The sequence below is a fragment of the Coregonus clupeaformis genome, unplaced genomic scaffold (genome assembly GCF_020615455.1).
Source record: "Coregonus clupeaformis isolate EN_2021a unplaced genomic scaffold, ASM2061545v1 scaf0892, whole genome shotgun sequence".
NCBI lineage: Eukaryota > Metazoa > Chordata > Actinopteri > Salmoniformes > Salmonidae > Coregonus > Coregonus clupeaformis.
The window spans coordinates 1-17,835 of NW_025534346.1; the positions used below are offsets into that span (position 1 = coordinate 1).

Below are 17,835 nucleotides of genomic sequence, written 5' to 3' on the forward strand. Positions count from 1 at the left end.
GCGCACCGCACACATGCACACAGACAGGGGCATTCCTGTGCCGTTTCAGAAAGTTCATGGAAATAGAATCACTGATGCATTTTGTTCATGTCTTATGATTGACTTGGGCAAATGAATGCGTTTTAACAAGTTGAATAGATTTAGTTGATTTCTTACTAAGTTCAATAAATGTTTGAATATTGTTGAATTTCGGTTTAATGTCTGGATTCCGTGATTCGGTCCGCAACGCCTATTTTATAGGGCCCTAGTCAATGAACTTGTCATAAATCAACATAGGATATGCCCTCTTCCCCCGTCCCCCAACAAGACTCAAAATATATATATATATATATATATATATATATATATATATATATATATATATATATATATATTGGAAATGTAAGCAAGGGTTGAGCTTCTTCAGTTTGTGTGACAAAGTGGATACGTTTCTGTGTCCCTTTCAGAGTGAGTGACACATTGACTTTATATAGTGTACCAAGAGTTGTTCCCTCGCTTACTGCCATACCAGCCTGAATGCGCCCGATCTGTCCGATCTCGGAAGCTAAGCAGGGTCGGGCTGGTCAGTACTTGGATGGGAGACCGCCTGGGAATACCAGGTGCTGTAAGCTTTGTCCCAGTACAGTGTGCTCTTGTGTCATGGAGCAACTGCCTTTTATTTATCACCCTAATAATATCATGGATTGTTATTGGACTAAATGCAGTTTGTGTGTGCTGCCCTGCCCCTGAACAAATCAAATAATGGACAGTGCGTTTCCTCAAAATATAGGCAGTACATGCAGCCTTTGTTTTTAGTCTAGAGACAGTCAATGTTCTGTAGTCCATTAGGGAACTATAAAATCCCTTCAATGTTTTGCCGATTCCGTTAATTCCCAAGTTCCCTTTTCTCCATTTAGATTTCCCGTTGACCGCTTTGTCCCTGTTTTGGCAGGTTTTCGCTCCTCAAAAGTACACCTTTTAATAGCAAAACAGCACAATTGGATGTTCTATGTCCACAACAATGTTTAAACCCTATCAGGTGACCATTTGTGAGGTCTGGGAAAAATGTAAGACATTTAGATTTTGGGGGTGTAGTTACCCTTAAATGCAAGCGTGCACCAGGAAGAGACCTTTGTTTGGTTAAGCGGTGTTGCTGTAGAACAAATGGCCACTGGAGTGATGCAAATGATCATGGTATAATTCTGCCAGGCAGGCATAGGCTACTTTGTAGTTAACATTTACTTGCGAAGGTTTTTGGGAAAGCCATTCCTTCCCTACCAGAAGAAGGTTATCATTAGCATCATCGCTAACGGCTACACAAAGTGTAGACATACGCGCGTACCGCACACATGCACACAGACAGGGGCATTCCTGTGCCGTACAGAAAGTTCATGGAAATACGAATCACTGATGCATTTTGTTCATGTCTTATGATTGACTTGGGCAAATGAATGCGTTTTCTAACAAGTTGAATAGATTTAGTTGATTTCTTACTAAGTTCAATAAATGTTTGAATATTGTTGAATTTCGGTTTAATGTCTGGATTCCGTGATTCGGTCCGCAACGCCTATTTTATAGGGCCCTAGTCAATGAACTTGTCATAAATCAACATAGGATATGCCCTCTTCCCCCCCCAACAAGACTCAATATATATATATATATATATATATATATATATATATATATATATAAAAAAATATATATATATATATATATATATATATATATATATATATATATATATATATATATATATTGGAAATGTAAGCAAGGGTTGAGCTTCTTCAGTTTGTGTCACAAAGTGGATACGTTTCTGTGTCCCTTTCAGAGTGAGTGACACATTGACTTTATATAGTGTACCAAGAGTTGTTCCCTCGCTGACGGCCATACCAGCCTGAATACGCCCGATCTCGGAAGCTAAGCAGGGTCGGGCCTGGTTAGTACTTGGATGGGAGACCGCCTGGGAATACCATGTGCTGTAAGCTTTTTGTCCCAGTAGAGCGTGCTCTTGTGTCATGGAGCAACTGCCTTTTATTTATCACCCTAATAATATCATGGATTGTTATTGGACTAAATGCAGTTTGTGTGTGCTGCCCTGCCCTGATCAAATCAAATAATGGACAGTGCGTTTCCTCAAAATATAGGCAGTACATGCAGCCTTTGTTTTTAGTCTAGGAGACAGTCAATGTCTGTAGTCCATTAGGGCACTATAAAATCCCTTCAATGTTTTGCCTGATTCCGTTAATTCCCAAGTTCCCTTTTCTCCGTTTAGATTTCCCGTTGACCGTTGTCCCTAGTTTTGGCAGGTTTTCGCTCTCAAAAGTACACCTTTTTAATAGCAAAACAGCACAATTGGATGTTCTATGTCCACAACAATGTTTAAACCCTATCAGGTGACCATTTGTGAGGTCTGGGAAAAATGTAAGACATTTAGATTTTGGGGTGTAGTTACCCTTAAATGCAAGCGTGCACCAGGAAGAGACCCTTTGTTTGGTTAAGCGGTGTTGCTGTAGAACAAATGGCCACTGGAGTGATGCAAATGATCACGGTATAATTCTGCCAGGCAGTCATAGGCTACTTTGTAGTTAACATTTACTTGCGAAGGTTTTTGGGAAAGCCATTCCTTCCTACCAGAAGAAGGTTATCATTAGCATCATCGCTAACGGCTACACAAAGTGTAGACATACGCGCGCACCGCACACATGCACACAGACAGGGGCATTCCTGTGCCGTTTCAGAAAGTTCATGGAAATACGAATCACTGATGCATTTTGTTCATGTCTTATGATTGACTTGGGCAAATGAATGCGTTTTCTAACAAGTTGAATAGATTTAGTTGATTTCTTACTAAGTTCAATAAATGTTTGAATATTGTTGAATTTCGGTTTAATGTCTGGATTCCGTGATTCGGTCCGCAACGCCTATTTTATAGGGCCCTAGTCAATGAACTTGTCATAAATCAACATAGGATATGCCCTCTTCCCCCCCCCCAACAAGACTCAAATATATATATATATATATATATATATATATATTGGAAATGTAAGCAAGGGTTGAGCTTCTTCAGTTTGTGTGACAAAGTGGATACGTTTCTGTGTCCCTTTCAGAGTGAGTGACACATTGACTTTATATAGTGTACCAAGAGTTGTTCCCTCGCTTACTGCCATACCAGCCTGAATACGCCCGATCTCGTCCGATCTCGGAAGCTAAGCAGGGTCGGGCCTGGTCAGTACTTGGATGGGAGACCGCCTGGGAATACCAGGTGCTGTAAGCTTTCTGTCCCAGTACAGTGTGCTCTTGTGTCATGGAGCAACTGCCTTTTATTTATCACCCTAATAATATCATGGATTGTTATTGGACTAAATGCAGTTTGTGTGTGCTGCCCTGCCCTGAACAAATCAAATAATGGACAGTGCGTTTCCCTCAAAATATAGGCAGTACATGCAGCCTTTGTTTTTAGTCTAGGAGACAGTCAATGTCTGTAGTCCATTAGGGAACTATAAAATCCCTTCAATGTTTTGCCTGATTCCGTTAATTCCCAAGTTCCCTTTTCTCCATTTAGATTTCCCGTTGACCGTTGTCCCTGTTTTGGCAGGTTTTCGCTCTCAAAAGTACACCTTTTAATAGCAAAACAGCACAATTGGATGTTCTATGTCCACAACAATGTTTAAACCCTATCAGGTGACCATTTGTGAGGTCTGGGAAAAATGTAAGACATTTAGATTTTGGGGTGTAGTTACCCTTAAATGCAAGCGCACCAGGAAGAGACCTTTGTTTGGTTAAGCGGTGTTGCTGTAGAACAAATGGCCACTGGAGTGATGCAAATGATCACGGTATAATTCTGCCAGGGCAGGCATAGGCTACTTTGTAGTTAACATTTACTTGCGAAGGTTTTGGGGAAAGCCATTCCTTCCTACCAGAAGAAGGTTATCATTAGCATCATCGCTAACGGCTACACAAAGTGTAGACATACGCGCCAGCACCGCACACATGCACACAGACAGGGGCATTCCTGTGCCGTGCCAGAAAGTTCATGGAAATACGAATCACTGATGCATTTTGTTCATGTCTTATGATTGACTTGGGCAAATGAATGCGTTTTCTAACAAGTTGAATAGATTTAGTTGATTTCTTACTAAGTTCAATAAATGTTTGAATATTGTTGAATTTCGGTTTAATGTCTGGATTCCGTGATTCGGTCCGCAACGCCTATTTTATAGGGCCCTAGTCAATGAACTTGTCATAAATCAACATAGGATATGCCCTCTTCCCCCAACAAGACCAATATATATATATATATATATATATATATATATATATATATATATATATATATATATATATATATATATATATATATATATTGGAAATGTAAGCAAGGGTTGAGCTTCTTCAGTTTGTGTCACAAAGTGGATACGTTTCTGTGTCCCTTTCAGAGTGAGTGACACATTGACTTTATATAGTGTACCAAGAGTTGTTCCCTCGCTGACGGCCATACCAGCCTGAATACGCCCGATCTCGGAAGCTAAGCAGGGTCGGGCCTGGTTAGTACTTGGATGGGAGACCGCCTGGGAATACCATGTGCTGTAAGCTTTTTGTCCCAGTAGAGCGTGTTTTGTGTCATGGAGCAACTGCCTTTTATTTATCACCCTAATAATATCATGGATTGTTATTGGACTAAATGCAGTTTGTGTGTGCTGCCCTGCCCTGATCAAATCAAATAATGGACAGTGCGTTTCCTCAAAATATAGGCAGTACATGCAGCCTTTGTTTTTAGTCTAGGAGACAGTCAATGTCTGTAGTCCATTAGGGCACTATAAAATCCCTTCCATGTTTTGCCTGATTCCGTTAATTCCCAAGTTCCCTTTTCTCCGTTTAGATTTCCCGTTGACCGTTTGTCCCTGTTTTGGCAGGTTTTCGCTCTCAAAAGTACACCTTTTTAATAGCAAAACAGCACAATTGGATGTTCTATGTCCACAACAATGTTTAAACCCTATCAGGTGACCATTTGTGAGGTCTGGGAAAAATGTAAGACATTTAGATTTTGGGGTGTAGTTACCCTTAAATGCAAGCGTGCACCAGGAAGAGACCTTTGTTTGGTTAAGCGGTGTTGCTGTAGAACATATGGCCACTGGAGTGATGCAAATGATCACGGTATAATTCTGCCAGGCAGGCATAGGCTACTTTGTAGTTAACATTTACTTGCGAAGGTTTTGGGGAAAGCCATTCCTTCCCTACCAGAAGAAGGTTATCATTAGCATCATCGCTAACGGCTACACAAAGTGTAGACATACGCGCGCACCGCATCACATGCACACAGACAGGGGCATTCCTGTGCCGTTTCAGAAAGTTCATGGAAATACGAATCACTGATGCATTTTGTTCATGTCTTATGATTGACTTGGGCAAATGAATGCGTTTTCTAACAAGTTGAATAGATTTAGTTGATTTCTTACTAAGTTCAATAAATGTTTGAATATTGTTGAATTTCGGTGTAATGTCTGGATTCCGTGATTCGGTCCGCAACGCCTATTTTATAGGGCCCTAGTCAATGAACTTGTCATAAATCAACATAGGATATGCCCTCTTCCCCCCCCAACAAGACTCAAATATATATATATATATATATATATATATATATATTGGAAATGTAAGCAAGGGTTGAGCTTCTTCAGTTTGTGTCACAAAGTGGATACGTTTGTGTCCCTTTCAGAGTGAGTGACACATTGACTTTATATAGTGTACCAAGAGTTGTTCCCTCGCTTACGGCCATACCAGCCTGAATTCGCCCGATCTCGGAAGCTAAGCAGGGTCGGGCCTGGTTAGTACTTGGATGGGAGACCGCCTGGGAATACCATGTGCTGTAAGCTTTTTGTCCCAGTAGAGCGTGCTCTTGTGTCATGGAGCAACTGCCTTTTATTTATCACCCTAATAATATCATGGATTGTTATTGGACTAAATGCAGTTTGTGTGTGCTGCCCTGCCCTGATCAAATCAAATAATGGACAGTGCTTCCCCTCAAAATATAGGCAGTACATGCAGCCTTTGTTTTTAGTCTAGGAGACAGTCAATGTCTGTAGTCCATTAGGGCACTATAAAATCCCTTCAATGTTTTGCCTGATTCCGTTAATTCCCAAGTTCCCTTTTCTCCGTTTAGATTTCCCCGTTGACCGCTTGTCCCTGTTTTGGCAGGTTTTCGCTCTCAAAAGTACACCTTTTTAATAGCAAAACAGCACAATTGGATGTTCTATGTCCACAACAATGTTTCAACCCTATCAGGTGACGATTTGTGAGGTCTGGGAAAAATGTAAGACATTTAGATTTTGGGGTGTAGTTACCCTTAAATGCAAGCGTGCACCAGGAAGAGACCTTTGTTTGGTTAAGCGGTGTTGCTGTAGAACAAATGGCCACTGGAGTGATGCAAATGATCACGGTATAATTCTGCCAGGCAGGCATAGGCTACTTTGTAGTTAACATTTACTTGCGAAGGTTTTGGGGAAAGCCATTCCTTCCCTACCAGAAGAAGGTTATGATTAGCATCATCGCTAACGGCTACACAAAGTGTAGACATACGCGCGCACCGCACACATGCACACAGACAGGGGCATTCCTGTGCCGTGACAGAAAGTTCATGGAAATACGAATCACTGATGCATTTTGTTCATGTCTTATGATTGACTTGGGCAAATGAATGTGTTTTATAACAAGTTGAATAGATTTAGTTGATTTCTTACTAAGTTCAATAAATGTTTGAATATTGTTGCATTTCGGTGTAATGTCTGGATTCCGTGATTCGGTCCGCAACGCCTATTTTATAGGGCCCTAGTCAATGAACTTGTCATAAATCAACATAGGATATGCCCTCTTCCCCCAACAAGACTCAAAAATATATATATATATATATATATATATATATATATATATATATATATATATATATATTGGAAATGTAAGCAAGGGTTGAGCTTCTTCAGTTTGTGTCACAAAGTGGATACGTTTCTGTGTCCCTTTCAGAGTGAGTGACACATTGACTTTATATAGTGTACCAAGAGTTGTTCCCTTGCTTACGGCCATATCAGCCTGAATACGCCCGATCTCGTCCAATCTCGGAAGCTAAGCAGGGTCGGGCCTGGTTAGTACTTGGATGGGAGACCGCCTGGTAATACCAGGTGCTGTAAGCTTTTTGTCCCAGTAGAGCGTGCTCTTGTGTCATGGAGCAACTGCCTTTTATTTATCACCCTAATAATATCATGGATTGTTATTGGACTAAATGCAGTTTGTGTGTGCTGCCCTGCCCTGATCAAATCAAATAATGGACAGTGCGTTTCCCTCAAAATATAGGCAGTACATGCAGCCTTTGTTTTTAGTCTAGGAGACAGTCAATGTCTGTAGTCCATTAGGGCACTATAAAATCCCTTCAATGTTTTGCCTGATTCCGTTAATTCCCAAGTTCCCTTTTCTCCGTTTAGATTTCCCGTTGACCGTTGTCCCTGTTTTGGCAGGTTTTCGCTCTCAAAAGTACACCTTTTTAATAGCAAAACAGCACAATTGGATGTTCTATGTCCACAACAATGTTTAAACCCTATCAGGTGACCATTTGTGAGGTCTGGGAAAAATGTAAGACATTTAGATTTTGGGGTGTAGTTACCCTTAAATGCAAGCGTGCACCAGGAAGAGACCTTTGTTTGGTTAAGCGGTGTTGCTGTAGAACATATGGCCACTGGAGTGATGCAAATGATCACGGTATAATTCTGCCAGGCAGGCATAGGCTACTTTGTAGTTAACATTTACTTGCGAAGGTTTTGGGGAAAGCCATTCCTTCCCTACCAGAAGAAGGTTATCATTAGCATCATCGCTAACGGCTACACAAAGTGTAGACATACGCGCGCACCGCACACATGCACACAGACAGGGGCATTCCTGTGCCGTTTCAGAAAGTTCATGGAAATACGAATCACTGATGCATTTTGTTCATGTCTTATGATTGACTTGGCCAAATGAATGCGTTTTCTAACAAGTTGAATAGATTTAGTTGATTTCTTACTAAGTTCAATAAATGTTTGAATATTGTTGAATTTCGGTGTAATGTCTGGATTCCGTGATTCGGTCCGCAACGCCTATTTTATAGGGCCCTAGTCAATGAACTTGTCATAAATCAACATAGGATATGCCCTCTTCCCCCAACAAGACTCAAATATATATATATATATATATATATATATATTGGAAATGTAAGCAAGGGTTGAGCTTCTTCAGTTTGTGTCACAAAGTGGATACGTTTGTGTCCCTTTCAGAGTGAGTGACACATTGACTTTATATAGTGTACCAAGAGTTGTTCCCTCGCTACGGCCATACCAGCCTGAATACGCCCGATCTCGTCAGATCTCGGAAGCTAAGCAGGGTTGGGCCTGGTTAGTACTTGGATGGGAGACCGCCTGGGAATACCATGTGCTGTAAGCTTTTTGTCCCAGTAGAGCGTGCTTTGTGTCATGGAGCAACTGCCTTTTATTTATCACCCTAATAATATCATGGATTGTTATTGGACTAAATGCAGTTTGTGTGTGCTGCCCTGCCCTGATCAAATCAAATAATGGACAGTGCGTTTCCCTCAAAATATAGGCAGTACATGCAGCCTTTGTTTTTAGTCTAGGAGACAGTCAATGTCTGTAGTCCATTAGGGCACTATAAAATCCCTTCAATGTTTTGCCTGATTCGTTAATTCCCAAGTTCCCTTTTCTCCGTTTAGATTTCCCGTTGACCGCTTGTCCCTGTTTTGGCAGGTTTTCGCTCTCAAAAGTACACCTTTTTAATAGCAAAACAGCACAATTGGATGTTCTATGTCCACAACAATGTTTAAACCCTATCAGGTGACCATTTGTGAGGTCTGGTAAAAATGTAAGACATTTAGATTTTGGGGTGTAGTTACCCTTGGTTAAGCGGTGTTGCTGTAGAACAAATGGCCACTGGAGTGATGCAAATGATCACGGTATAATTCTGCCAGGCAGGCATAGGCAACTTTGTAGTTAACATTTACTTGCGAAGGTTTTGGGGAAAGCCATTCCTTCCCTACCAGAAGAAGGTTATGATTAGCATCATCGCTAACGGCTACACAAAGTGTAGACATACGCGCGCACCGCACACATGCACACAGACAGGGGCATTCCTGTGCCGTACAGAAAGTTCATGGAAATACGAATCACTGATGCATTTTGTTCATGTCTTATGATTGACTTGGGCAAATGAATGTGTTTTATAACAAGTTGAATAGATTTAGTTGATTTCTTACTAAGTTCAATAAATGTTTGAATATTGTTGCATTTCGGTGTAATGTCTGGATTCCGTGATTCGGTCCGCAACGCCTATTTTATAGGGCCCTAGTCAATGAACTTGTCATAAATCAACATAGGATATGCCCTCTTCCCCCCCAACAAGACTCAAAATATATATATATATATATATATATATATATATATATATATATATATATATATATATATATATATATATTGGAAATGTAAGCAAGGGTTGAGCTTCTTCAGTTTGTGTCACAAAGTGGATACGTTTCTGTGTCCCTTTCAGAGTGAGTGACACATTGACTTTATATAGTGTACCAAGAGTTGTTCCCTTGCTTACGGCCATATCAGCCTGAATACGCCCGATCTCGTCCAATCTCGGAAGCTAAGCAGGGTCGGGCCTGGTTAGTACTTGGATGGGAGACCGCCTGGTAATACCAGGTGCTGTAAGCTTTTTGTCCCAGTAGAGCGTGCTCTTGTGTCATGGAGCAACTGCCTTTTATTTATCACCCTAATAATATCATGGATTGTTATTGGACTAAATGCAGTTTGTGTGTGCTGCCCTGCCCTGATCAAATCAAATAATGGACAGTCGTTTCCCTCAAAATATAGGCAGTACATGCAGCCTTTGTTTTTAGTCTAGGAGACAGTCAATGTCTGTAGTCCATTAGGGCACTATAAAATCCCTTCAATGTTTTGCCTGATTCCGTTAATTCCCAAGTTCCCTTTTCTCCGTTTAGATTTCCCCGTTGACCGTTTGTCCCTGTTTTGGCAGGTTTTCGCTCTCAAAAGTACACCTTTTTAATAGCAAAACAGCACAATTGGATGTTCTATGTCCACAACAATGTTTAAACCCTATCAGGTGACGATTTGTGAGGTCTGGGAAAAATGTAAGACATTTAGATTTTGGGGTGTAGTTACCCTTAAATGCAAGCGTGCACCAGGAAGAGACCTTTGTTTGGTTAAGCGGTGTTGCTGTAGAACAAATGGCCACTGGAGTGATGCAAATGATCACGGTATAATTCTGCCAGGCAGGCATAGGCTACTTTGTAGTTAACATTTACTTGCGAAGGTTTTGGGGAAAGCCATTCCTTCCCTACCAGAAGAAGGTTATGATTAGCATCATCGCTAACGGCTACACAAAGTGTAGACATACGCGCGCACCGCACACATGCACACAGACGGGCATTCCTGTGCCGTGCCAGAAAGTTCATGGAAATACGAATCACTGATGCATTTTGTTCATGTCTTATGATTGACTTGGGCAAATGAATGTGTTTTATAACAAGTTGAATAGATTTAGTTGATTTCTTACTAAGTTCAATAAATGTTTGAATATTGTTGCATTTCGGTGTAATGTCTGGATTCCGTGATTCGGTCCGCAACGCCTATTTTATAGGGCCCTAGTCAATGAACTTGTCATAAATCAACATAGGATATGCCCTCTTCCCCCAACAAGACTCAAATATATATATATATATATATATATATATATATAGGAAATGTAAGCAAGGGTTGAGCTTCTTCAGTTTGTGTCACAAAGTGGATACGTTTCTGTGTCCCTTTCAGAGTGAGTGACACATTGACTTTATATAGTGTACCAAGAGCTGTTCCCTCGCTTACGGCCATACCAGCCTGAATACGCCCCTTTTTGGAATTTCAGGAAGTGGATGAGCGGCAGGTGTCTGAGTGCTTGAGAGAAGATATCGTTTTTTGGAGGTTTATTTGATTTATAAGTTTGAAAGTTTGTGTGTGATTGTAGTTGATTTTCTTTGAAACTTTTTTGTTATTATCCCCATCGGCGTGAGCTGTTTGGGGGATATTTATTAAAATAACCGGATGGACAACATGGCGTCAACATCAAGAATACAAACGACGACGAGAAAGGACAACAGTGAAATCAGAATTTCAAATGAAGAACTGAAGAAAAGAAAGTATGAGAAGGAACTGACGGTGAACGTAGAAATAATTGGAGAAGGGAAAATAACAACGATGGAATTGCTGAGAGGAATAAGGGAAGTTTGTGGAACAATACTTGGATGTAGAATGAGAGACGGAAATAAGTATGAAATAACAATGTCTCATGTAAAGGGAAAAGAAAGACTAATGGACGGGCTAAAGATAAAGAACTGTCAAATCATGGCTAAAGAGCTAGGGAACGATGAGCTTGTGGTGTCCTTTTTTGAACTTGCCTGCATACATTACAGATGGGGAGATATATGAGAAACTAAGAGGCTGGAAAGTGAAGGCGACCACGCCAATCAAGAGGAGGATGTGGCCAGGAACAGACATTGTAGACGGGACGAGATTTTGCAAGGTGAAGTTCACAGACAATGTGCAATCCTTGCCATATTCTACCAAATTTAACACTGTCGAGGGATTTGAATATTTTCGTGTAATCCATGACAATCAAGTGAAGGTATGTAGACTATGTATTCAGCCGGGGCACATACTTAAGGAATGTCCAGAATTCACTTGCCATAAATGCAGTGAACAAGGGCATTATGCCAGAGAATGTTTGAACATAGGTAATGTGTGTGAAATGTGTGACAGACCGAAAGTTAGATGTAGCTGTAAGAAGGGAAAAGATCACTTACTTTTGCAAACAATGGACCTCACTTCTGAGGAAGAGGAGGGGAGTGTGTTTATGGAGGGAGAAAAAGAGAGTGACATGGGGGAGTGTGACTTCAGAGACAGTGGCAGATATGCCTGAAGAGCCTGTAATGTCTTCTGGCAAAACACGAGAAACAGTAGGTTTTGAAAGGACTTGTTTTGCTCTGATTATACCTCTGCACACATTAATAATGATTACAGTCGCATCCCTAAATGGTAACAGTTTGAGAAACATGAGCAAATTTGAGCAGGTTTTAGTGTCTGTTAAGGCAGACATGTTGTGTTTTCAAGAGACCAATTGGACAGATTCCAAAATACAGGAGTCACAAAGTGGATACGTTTCTGTATCCCTTTCAGAGTGAGTGACACATTGACTTTATATAGTGTACCAAGAGTTGTTCCCTCGCTTACGGCCATACCAGCCTGAATACGCCCCTTTCGGTAATTGAGGAAGTGGAAACAGGTGCGGTGGTATTGGAGGAGAAGGAGAGGGAATTGGTTGCTGCGTTTTGAAATCTTTTTTGTTTGGTTATTTATGTGGAATTTGATTTTGTTTTTGATTTATTAGTAAGAGTTGTTTCTCCCCAGCAGCTTTTGCTGGGGGGAAGGAAAGGAGGGAAAAATACAGATATAATTAGTTAATCGGACGGACAACAATAGATACAACGACCTACGCGATGGAACAGACAAAGAGTACTGGACATGGAGGAAAAAGTTCCTGATGCACCATCATCGAGGGAAAAGTCCTATGATAAGACTTGTACGGTGGCGGTGGATATCACTGGGGAAAAGAAATTAACGATGATGGAATTGCTGAGAGGGATAAAGGAGGCGTGTGGAACGGTGATAGGGTGCAGATTTAAAGGTGATCAGAAGTATGAGATTACGATGTCCCATGTCCATGGGAAGGAGAGGTTAATGGATGGACTAAAAATCAAATCGGGCACGGTAATGGCGAGGGACATTTCAGCGGATGAGCTGGTGGTGTCCTTTATGAATTTACCAGTGTATATTAGTGACGATACTATCGTGGCAAAATTGGAAGGATGGGGTGTGAAGGCGGTTTCTGGGATTAAGAGGAGATTATGGCCAGGAACAGAGATCGCTGATGGCACAAGATTCTGTAAAGTTCGGTTTACAGACGTGGTGCGCTCACTACCATATTCTACCAAGTTTGAGACGTTGGAGGGGACTGAGTACTTTCGAGTGATACATGACAGGCAAGTTAAAGTGTGCCGAATTTGTATTCAGTCTGGCCACGTAGTACGGGACTGTCCTGATTTTCTATGTCGGAGATGCGGAGGCACAAGGGCACTATGCAAGAGAGTGCGTCGAGAGAGAGGAGAGACCATGTAATGGATGTGGGGAGAGAAGAATGCGCTGTACGTGTACTGGGCCAACAGATGGTGAAGACATGGAACAACAGGAGGAGGAGATGGAAGAAGAGAGAGTGGAGGAGGGGGACGTGATGGAGGACGGGGAAAAAGGAGACAAGGATGGTGGAGGAGGAGGAGATGGTGAATCTACTGCGACAGAGGGGGGATGGAATTGGGGCGAGCATGGATGTCGAATTCCTAGATGACTACTGCACAGATGGAAAGGAGCCTGATGGTGGAGAAGGAGGAGGAGGTGAGCAGGAAACGGAAACATCTGAAGGTGAGGGAGATGAAGATAATGGAGGGGTTGTACCTGACACTATTCCTGAAAGTATGGATGTGAAGGGGGAATCCGCCAAGAGGAAGGACTCTGAGAGTGAAGTGTCCGCGGGTGAAGTCCAAAGGGTGAGGGAAGAAGCAAAGGAAAGTAGGAAGAGCAAGATCAAGAAGAAGAAGAAAAAGACTGGGTCTTGATGATGGGAAAAATCAACATATTAATTGTACTTATGGTGAGTGTTGTATCTGTTAATATTAATGGACTAAGGAATATGGGAAAGTTAGAACAGACAGTGAGTCTACTACAGGCTGATATTTTATGCTTCCAAGAGACACACTGGACTGACAGTATGATGGATGGAGTAAGAAAGAGATGGATGGATTTGATTTATTATAATAATGGTGGGGAGAGGACGTGTGGGGTTGCTATATTAATTAAGAGGGATAGTGTACAGAATATTAGGCAAGTGTATGCGGATAAAGAGGGTAGACTTTTGAGTGTTAAATTTGAATTTCTAAATGTGCAATACACTTTATTGAATGTTTATGCACCTAATAATGAGAGTGACCGAGAAGTATTTTTTAAGGCACTTGAGCAACATTGTGTGGGTAACTGTATATTGGTTGGGGATTTTAACGTTAGATTGACAAAACTGGACACGTCAAGGAGTACTTTGTTGCGCTCTGACATGTCTAGGCGAGTATTGTTGGGGATAATGAAGGATCATTGTCTGAGTGATGTATGGAGGGGAATGCATCCAGGTCAGAGAGTTTTTTCAAGGAGGCAGGTTGTTTTGAAGGTTCTCAGGCAAAGCCGCATAGATTATTGTTTAGCGGCGGAAAATATAGTGCAATATATACAAAAGATTAGGTATGATTTTAATACATTAAGTGATCATGCCTCTCTTGGTTTCCTGCTGGGTCCTAGTGTGCCTTCTAGAGGGGGTGGTGTATGGTGTTTGAATGCTGAGCTACTAAAAGAAGGAAAATATATTGATATGATTTCTGATTGTATAAATAGAGAAATATTGAGTGATTTTAAAAGTGTTAATATTGGTTTGTGGTGGGAGGGTCTAAAAGAGAAGATTAGAGGGTTGAGCATTAAATATGCAAGACGAAGGAATTTTCTTTTAAAGAGGGAGAGGATAGCTTTGAATAAAAGACTAGACATTGAGCTGGGGAAAGTTGATACGGTGGAGGGTTATGATATGGCAGGTTTTATGGAAGCTCAGGCTGCGGTACATAACTTTGAAAAGAGTGCATGTATGGGGGCAATAGTAAGGAGTAGAGTACAGTATGCCATAGAAGGAGAGAAATGTACATCCTTCTTTTTAGGGTTAGAAAAGAAGAAGCAGGCTAGAAACTATATTACAGAAATCGAGAATGAGAGGGGGGAGACAGTGAATGATCTGGTGGGGATTTTAGATACAATAGAATGTTTTTATAGTAATCTTTTTAAAAAAGAATGCAATGATCAAGGATGTATAGAAGAGGTGTTGAGCTATGTAGATGCCAGAATATCAGAGGATGAAAGACTCATGTGTGACACAGACTTGGCGGTCACAGAGATACGGGAGGCGATTTTGTCTGCTCATAGAAATAAGAGCCCTGGCTCTGATGGGCTGACAAGTGAGTTTTACAAAACATTTGTGGATATAATGGCACCTGTTTTATTAGATGTGTACAAATATATGGAGCAATCTCAGGAAGTCTCGGAATCGATGGCGACTGGCTTAATAACTATAATATATAAAAACAAGGGAAGTAGGAAAAGATTAGAAAATTTTAGGCCATTATCTATTTTAAATGTAGATTATAAGATCTTAACTAAGGTGCTGGCTAACAGAATTAATAAAGTAATGGGAAGTATTATTTCAGAGACACAGGCTTACAGTGTTCCTGGTAGAGAAATAGCAGACATTATTTGCACTTTAAGGGATGTCATAAGACATATGAAGGGTGAGGGAGGTGTAGTATTGAGCATTGATTTAAATAAAGCTTTTGATAGAGTAGAACATTCATTTCTAATGCAGACGCTTAAAACTTTTGGATTTGGGAGCAGAATGGTGGCCTGGATACAGCTGCTATACGGTGCTGCAGTAAGTAGAGTAAAATGTAACGGGTTACTTACTGATGCTTTCCCATTGGAGAGGTCGGTGAGGCAAGGATGTCCATTGTCTGCGGCCTTATATTGTATGTCGGTTGAGCCTCTGGTGGCTCTCCTTAAAGCAGACCACCAGATCCGAGGCGTTTCTATTCCAGGGGGTGGAGTCAGCATTGTGCAGCAATATGCAGATGACACTACAATTACTGTTAGAGATGTGGAAAGTGTAAATAGAGTGATGGAGTGTTTTGAGCTCTTTGGGAAAGCATCAGGTGCTAAGATTAATGTAGAAAAGACTGAGGTTTTGTATGTGGGGCTAGTGAATGATAATGGGTGTAGGTATCATTTTAAAAGAGCTAATGGCTATTTTAAAGCGTTGGGAGTTATTTTGGGTATTGATGAAAAGGAGGCATGTGATAGGACTTGGGCAGGTGTATTGAATAAAATCAAACAAACTATGGCATTTTGGAGATGGAGGAATTTAAAATTGAAAGGAAAGGTAGTGGTAACAAATTCTTTACTAATATCTAAATGTGTATATGTCATGGATGTGCTTCAGATGCCAGAGTGGGTTTTAAAAGAACTTAATTCTATTGTTTCTAACTTCTTGTGGGATGGCAAAGGGGCTAGAATATCTAGGTCTACACTTGCTGCAGAATATAAAGATGGGGGTCTAAAATTAGTGGACATAGACGTGAAAAGAAAAGCATTAAGAATTAAAATTATACAGAAGTATTTATATGGGGAGGAAGAATATGGGTGGAAGAGGTTCTTTAGGAATTATTTGTATAATAATGGAGGATGTGAAGAGAGTGGGTTATTAATGATATGGAAAAAGCCTATGTATGAACAAGTTCCTCTGTTTTATCAGGAAGTGTTACGTGCATGGGGAGAATTTCTTCCTCGTGTAAAATATGTGTGTGTGAACATAAGGATATAATACTGAATCAACCTGTGTTTTTAAATCCCAAAATTATGTTCAATGATGAAGTGTTGTATAATCCCCCTTTTTATGAGGGCTGGACTGAGACTTATTAAAGACTTTGTATATGAAGTTATTCCTGGGTTTCTAAGAGGCCAGGCCATTTATGACAATGTGAAGGATGTGGATGATACAGTTTGGAAAGGTACTATATTGAATGGATTTGAACGGGTGAAAAGTAGCATTCCAGCAGAATGGGTTTCTGTCATTAATGGAGATGGAATTTGGGGAAGATTTATATGTATTACCGAATTTATATATTGACAATGGGGATAAATGGAAAACATTGGCTAGTGTCAGAACAAATGTTTTTTATAAACAATTACTGGTTACTGACAGGCCTGCTGCTGAGAAGAGGTGGGTAGAACTGTTTCCGAAGATGGATCGAAAAGTATTATGGAAAAACTTATACTTACATGGGAATAAATTGGAATGTGAAAATAACGATTTTAAAATAAGACATAATCGGATATACACAAAAGTAGTGCTGCATCAAATAAATAAAGAAATAAAAAGAGAATGTGATATATGTGGTAAGGCACCAGAAAATTTATTACACTTATTTGTAGAATGCGAGGATTTAAAAGATATGTTTTGTAAAGTAAAGGAAATAATATGTAAAAACTGGGGGAGTGGTTTGTTGGAAAAGAATGCGTGGGAGGAATTGGTTTTATTTGGAGTGGGAGATGAATGTAAAGGGGTTAATGTGAGGTTGTTGAATATTGTATTGAGTTTTGTTAGGTATGCTATTTTTTGTGGGAGGAATTATGCTTATTTTGAAGGGAGGAGGGTAAGGGTGTGGGGTATTTTTGTAGCTTTGTTTAAGAAGCACATCGATATGTTTTATAGTTATGGATTGGAAGATTTTGATGAACTTTTTGTAGAGGGGAGTGGGTTAATTGCAAGGGTGGATGGTGGAGGAATCACTTATAATTTTTGAAAGGAATATTTTGATATTTTCTATGTTTATTTTTATTTGACAGGGAGATGCTTTTAAATCTGCCTATTTAATATGTGGAATTTGATATGTCTTAGTCATGTCTGGTTTTTGTATACTAGGTTTTTGTTTTTATTTCTTTGGGTTCTTTGATTTGATAGGGGGTGAATTGTTCGCCTGCCTATGGTAGAATAGTTTCTAGTGTATGGTTTTTTGTATATAACACTGTACATGGTATAATATAAGTGTATTTGATGAATATTTTACAATAAAAA

At 40.3% G+C, this 17,835-nt stretch overlaps 4 non-coding genes and 4 pseudogenes across 4 annotated transcripts; all 8 read left to right on the forward strand.

Annotated features, from left to right (window-relative positions):
- Window positions 1-494: 494 nt before the first annotated feature.
- LOC123485890 lies at window positions 495-611 on the forward strand (annotated as a pseudogene).
- A 1,244-nt stretch (window positions 612-1,855) lies between these two features.
- On the forward strand, window positions 1,856-1,964 carry LOC123485892 (annotated as a pseudogene).
- Window positions 1,965-3,134: 1,170 nt separating this feature from the next.
- Window positions 3,135-3,253, forward strand: LOC123485887. Its single transcript, XR_006659180.1, has one exon. It is a non-coding gene; the product is annotated as a 5S ribosomal RNA (ribosomal RNA).
- Window positions 3,254-4,463: 1,210 nt separating this feature from the next.
- On the forward strand, window positions 4,464-4,572 carry LOC123485893 (annotated as a pseudogene).
- A 1,168-nt stretch (window positions 4,573-5,740) lies between these two features.
- On the forward strand, window positions 5,741-5,849 carry LOC123485891 (annotated as a pseudogene).
- Window positions 5,850-7,041: 1,192 nt separating this feature from the next.
- Window positions 7,042-7,160, forward strand: LOC121559363. Its single transcript, XR_005998765.2, has one exon. It is a non-coding gene; the product is annotated as a 5S ribosomal RNA (ribosomal RNA).
- Window positions 7,161-8,321: 1,161 nt separating this feature from the next.
- LOC121559335 lies at window positions 8,322-8,439 on the forward strand. Its single transcript, XR_005998754.2, has one exon. It is a non-coding gene; the product is annotated as a 5S ribosomal RNA (ribosomal RNA).
- Window positions 8,440-9,606: 1,167 nt separating this feature from the next.
- On the forward strand, window positions 9,607-9,725 carry LOC123485885. The gene has a single exon (XR_006659179.1). It is a non-coding gene; the product is annotated as a 5S ribosomal RNA (ribosomal RNA).
- The last annotated feature ends 8,110 nt before the right edge of the window (window positions 9,726-17,835 follow it).